Raw genomic sequence first — 6,000 nt, 5'->3', positions numbered from 1 at the left:
TCCCATCCTCCACTGCTCCCATTCCTCCCAAATTCCCCACCTGGGGGCTGTCTAGCCATGTTTGTTTCCCGATTTACTCCCTGGATGGAAGCATCCCCTTGCCTCCAGTGCTGGGCTGTGTTTTCAGTCCTGGGGTTGTACTGAGACAGCCCTTGGCAGGTAAAATACCTGGGCTGGTGTCCTGTGAGAGGCCGTCTTGGACAACAGCCAGGGAGTGAGCAAAGCCAGCTTTGAATCCTTGCTCTTCCAAGTGTTAGCACGGGCCTTAGGCAGCTGACCTAAGCACCCAAGCCTTAGTCCCCTTAACTGTAAAATGGTAATAAGAACATATCTTTTAGGATTAGTGGTGGGAACACCCAGCAAATAATGGGCACTAAGAAAATTATTTTTCTTTCCTCCTCTAGCTTTTGGTAGGGCTAGGGGTAGTGGGGATGGGGGTGGAGTACAAGATCATAGAGATGGGTTAGGGAAGGGAGGGTCTCTGCTTAGATTGGCGGCTGAAAAGTCCAGTCTAGGGAAGTGGCCAAAGCACCCTCGTTGGGTGTTAGTGTAAGTGTTAGTGGGGGGATGGGGTGAGGCTGGAAAGTGAACGGCCTCTGGGCGTTGGAGCCGGACAGACCTGGTTCAGATCCCAGTTTTACCACCTAATAGTTGGGTGACTGGGTGACTGAACTACTTGGAGCCTCAGTTGCTGCATCCGTAAAACAGGAATACTGATTCCCATTTCGCAGGACATCATGAGCACCACTGCTACTATATAGGAAGCCATTCATTCTGACTGTGACCTTTGCTCTGAGATCTACTCCCACCCCAAAGGCCCAGAGGCCACCTGGTTCTGAGTTTGTTCCAGGGAATCCCCTGGCACAAATAGGAATTGGAATTCATACCTGCTTTCTCTGTTTTCTAAATAACAAAAATTATAGCAGCTACTTTTTATTGAGTACCAACTGTTCTTAGCTCTTTTTTACAGATGAGAAAACTATAGCTCAGAGAATGTCACTTGCCCAAGGTCACCAAGCAAGTTGATGAGACAGCTGGACTGTCTGGTCCAGCCTCCTTCCTGACCGCCTTCTCACTGCTCTGGGCTTCCTGGATTCCTGAGGCTCAGATGAACGGGAGACAGTTGTTATGACCTTATTTGGATTTGGGCCACTTACATAGAGAGCAGCAGTGTCACCCATTTTCCTGCACTCACAACGAGCCCCCTTCCAACTCCCAATGCCCTTGATTCACTTCCTGCACTGCCCCCAGCATGTCCAGCAGGAGATACGGCGCGCTGGGAGGGTAATTCTCTACCTGCCCTGCATCCCTCTACCAGGTGAGAGCTCTAGCAGGCAGAAGGCAGATCAGGTACTCCTAGGAAGGCAGGGAGTGAGAAGTTAAAGACTATCAGGGAAGGGCACTAGAGAGAGCTCTGATTTCAGAGCAGAGGCCACTGTGCCTTCGTTTCCTCTGTCCACCTGGGGTGTCGAGGGTTCATGCACTTGCTCTCTCCGAAGAAGACAGAGAGGCCCACAGGTACCACACTCCAGACACCGAAGCTGGACTAGCAGGAAAGAGGAGGTGGCATTGAATGTGAGCCTCCCAGGATGAGGAGGATGTGGGCTCAGGCTGCAGGGGAAGCCAAAATGGTGATGAAGAGGGAGTGATGCCTTGGTGGAATAACCCCCTCCTTAAAGCTTTGTTTCTCAGTCATGGCTGCTCACCTCTTGTTTCTCTTCCAGAACTTCCCTTTCCCCTCCTGCAGTCTCACAGAGATGGACCAGTGGGACCTTGCTGGTGGGGGGCTGGGGGGAAGCTCCCACGTCTATGCCCTGGACCCTGTGAAACATCAACATGGCTTGATTCAAAATCAAGAAGAAAATCCTTGCCAGGACTGCTGTGCTTATCAGACCGGCCAGGCGGATGCCACCCATGAAGGCTGAGCTGAAGGCAGCTAGCGACCCTCTTGAGCTACCGGTTAACTGTGTGTAAGAGCTTCCCTTTGGGGTGAATACAGGAATGACTGGCCACTGGCACTTGTAATCTCTTCCAGGAGGATGTAAAAGGAAACCAGGTGCTCGTGTGTCTGGCAAGGTTTAGGAAAGGTCACACTTAACAGAAAACAAATCGATTTTTGTATTCTGGGAAAGTGTGAGCATTTTTACATCTACCCTGACACAATCTGGGGCGTCTCAGTGAAACCAGTGATGGTGGAGATGGGGACAGGTAGACTTTGCAGGAGCCCTTTCGGCCTGAGGGAAAAGAGGAAAGAAGGCAGTTACAGGGAAGAATGCTTGGCTTAAGCTGCCCCCAGAATGCTGTGAGCCAGCCTCAGGTCTGAGAGGGGAAAGGGGGTGCTAAGTACAAGTGGAGCCTGGGTCAGAGAGAGAGGGACAAATGGAAGGGACACAGCCACCTGTTACCATGCCCACCAATAGGGCCAGAGTCTACAAGACATCTTTAGACCTTCACTACATTCTCCAAAAACTGCCCATCACCTGTGTGCATAAAGTGGGCTCCTGGGGCCATATTTCTATTCCCTAGACTTCAGACCCTTGACTAGAGCCAACTGGACCATATTGGACCCTTGACTCATGCTAGCCAGTCAGATGGTCTTGCTTGAGAATTTGGAACAAAAACAGCAAAACTAGTGGGATGATTGGCAGCCCTGCAGCAGGGATGTGATGTTACCCTTGAGCTGGAGTGGTCATTTTTTTTGCCATTTGGTACAGAAAAGCAAATAAATAAATAAATAAAAATAATAAAAAGCTGGTCCGCATGGAGAAAAGAACGAAATAGACATGTAACCAAAAGAGTACCAGCCAAACACACAAGCTGGTAGGTCCTTGCACTCAGAAACTGCTGCCAACACCCCCTGCCTGCTCCTGAGGCGGGGATTGGGGGTGGGCGTGGGGGCAGGGAAACCAGGCTGAGCTGAGTGGGAGTGCAAGGGGCCCTGAGAATCCACCTCTGCTTGCCTGCTCTCCTGCTGACGCTCAGAGGACGGCCAGCCTTGGTCCTTCCCCTAGAAACATCCTCTTCTTTCTGTTGCATCCTTCTCAGACTTCTGCACGGCTTGTCAATTAGCCTGCATTCAGTCCCAGGGAGGAGTGGACCCAAGCTTCCAGCACGCACATACGCCATGTGCTCCCATCACCCCAGGAATGCTCATCATTTGTGAAAAATACATGTACTTTTCTGCCCCTGTTGCTTCTGCCTTGTTTGCTTGATCTGTACTTCAAAAAATGACAGTCATTCTTTAAGGCTCAGGTCGCATGTCATCTACTTTCTGAAGCCTTTTCTAACTCCTTCAGGCATAATTAGCTCTTCCCTCCTGTCACCTTCCAAAGCCCTTTGTACGTTCTGCCACTATGGCATTTTTCATATTGTATTATACCTCCTTGATATTTAAGTTACATATTAAAATATAGATGTAACACGTTTTCTGTATAAAGTGAAGAATAAAATCTCTCTCCTCCTCTAATCTTTCCAGCACCATCCCCCAAAGCTAATCATTATTAGCAATTGCTTTGGAAGGTTTCCAGAAATTTCTACGTATAAGTAAGCATATATGAGGATGTGGGTATGTAGAGTTAGTTGTTTGATCCAAAATGGGTCATATAAAGCTATTGTTATGTAATTTGTACTTTTCCCTTGTTGGACATCTTTATATCTGTAGAAAAGCACATTCTGTTTATATTAATGCTCTATCAATGTTTGGCCTAAAATCTGTCATTTTATTTTATTAAAAAAATGTTTACTTCATTTTCTGTATTTTGCTCTATGGTTCCTTCCTTCCTCCCTCCCTTCTTTCCTCCCTCCCTCTTCCCTTCCCTTCCCTTCCTTTCCCTTCCCTTCCCTTCCTTCTTTCCTTCCTCCCTCCCTCCCTCTCCCCTCTCCCTCTTCCTCCCCACCTCCTTCTCTCTCTCTCTCATTTCATTTATGAGGTTTCTTTTCCCCCCATTATCTTCTTCTAATGGTTTGGAAGGTTTATAGTTTGTTTTTAGTCCTTGAAGTGGTCACTCTTACAGCTTTAAACAGTATACCTAAACATTTATCTCTTGATTTATCAATTTTATTCCATATCCAATTCACAGATTCTCCACCATGTAAGATGTAAAAGTCAAGGCATATATACATCTCCCTACATCCCTTCCTCTGCCATTGTTGTTGGTTAAGTGATTTCTTTTTATACACGGCTGTGGTTTAGGACATTTACATTCTGTTCTGTAACCATAATCCCTACAGCTGTTTAGCCTTAGTTCTATATTTAAATGAGTATAATGTTTACCACCAACTCATGAATTTCATAGTTTCTCCTTCCCTAAATTGGTAATTTTGATATACCTTTTGGGAGACTAACTTTCATTATCAAGTCCCCTATTCCTCCCACATCCACCATGAACTTATGAGGGCTGTGTCCTATTTTCTCTGAGTCTCTGCGTTGGTGAATGTCTTTCCACTACTTTTATACATGAAAGACAACCAGACTGGCTAACAAATTTGAGAACACACTCATTACCTTCAGAATTTTGTGCCCATTGCTACCATGTCTTTTGGCATTAAAGGACAAAGTCGCAGGTCAGCCTGATTTTTTCTTAAGAATATTTCCTGATTTTACTATCTGAATATTGTCCATCAAAGTTCCATAATATATTGAGGCTATTTTTTTTTAATCCTGTAGATTCAGGCATTTCGTTAATTCAGAAAAAATTTTCTTCTATATTATTTTTGAATATATGCATCCCATTGTTCTGTTCTTTTCTTCAGGAATGCCCAGCATGCATATGTGAATACCCTTTGTATTTCGTAAGTATTGCCTTCTATCTTATTTCATTGTTTTTATTATTTTCCCTTTTCTTCTATTTTTAAGAAAATCTCTACTCTCTATATTACTGGCTCTGCTCTCAACCGAATAAATTCCACATCTTGCTGATGCTATTTTTTCCCTCTATTAGAGAGTTTTATTATTATTTTCAATTTTTGTCACTCCATATTAGATCCTGTCTGCATATATGAAGTTTTACTTTGGAAATATTTTACTCTGGTCTGTTATTTTCTAAGGGATGTAATGGGGTGGGATAAGGCAGTAAGCTAGGGCTGCCAGCAGATTCCCCGTGAGTTTCTTGTCTCAGAATCTGTTACCAAATATGCTCTGCCTGGGTTTCCAAGCATTCCCCCAGGGGCGAAGTCAGTGTGGGTCACAAGGAAGACCCATAGTTCATTGGCCCTCTGACTGGTCATTTAACATTTATGTGTATCTCTTCTGGTGATCAGCTTCAAGTCTGATAGTTGCTTCCCTCTCTCTTCTACCTCACCTCAAAGACATTTAAGGAATGGGAGTCAAGGCTGAAAAAATCATGCTAGCTACCTACATAGTGCCTCCTTTGGCCCTGACTCTCTTGCCCTCCCACCTTGTGGAACTGAGTCACTACAAAGAACCTCACGTTTCATTGGCCCACCCACACCTCTACTCCTTTGCTCTCTAGCAAGTTGGAGGAGGCAGAAGAAGGAGGAAGAGGAGGAGGGGAAAGGTACACCCACCATCTCCTAACCACCTTGGCCCAGAAGTGGCCCAGATAACTTCTGTTCATGTTCCAACTATGAGAACTAGTCACATGGCTCAATGATATGCAAAGGGGAGGCTGAGAAATGTGGCCCCTGCCTGGGCAGCTGTTCCCTACCTACTCCTCTCTATTATAGAAAGACAAGAATGAACTCTGATAAGGAGTTAAATCATCTCAGCCCCATAGTGATTTCCTAGTTTCACTGAAGATGGAATTGTCTTTATTATTTTTATTCTTTGTGTTGTTTTCAGTGGATTTCAGAGAAGGGAGTACAATAAACATCTTTTAACTTGTTTACAAATCTGTCTCTCCTACCAATCTGTGATCTCCTCTAAATGGGGACCATGATTTAACTGTCTGATATTTTCCAGTCCCCAGCATCATGACTGACACAGAGTAGATGCTGAATAAGTGCCTCCTGGATGAAAGGATGAATGAATTCCTGTCCTGA

At 45.4% G+C, this 6,000-nt stretch overlaps 1 protein-coding gene across 1 annotated transcript in view; it reads right to left on the bottom strand.

The window, feature by feature from the left end:
* The window catches only part of SYN3 (synapsin III), a 455,663-nt gene that overhangs the window by 144,268 nt on the left and 305,395 nt on the right, over positions 1–6,000 (bottom strand). The gene's annotated exons all lie outside the window — the stretch shown is intronic.

This window comes from Mesoplodon bidens (genome assembly GCF_964165515.1).
Source record: "Mesoplodon bidens genome assembly, chromosome: 11".
Taxonomy (NCBI): Eukaryota; Metazoa; Chordata; class Mammalia; order Artiodactyla; family Ziphiidae; genus Mesoplodon; species Mesoplodon bidens.
This window is presented reverse-complemented; position numbering and strand designations above follow the sequence as displayed.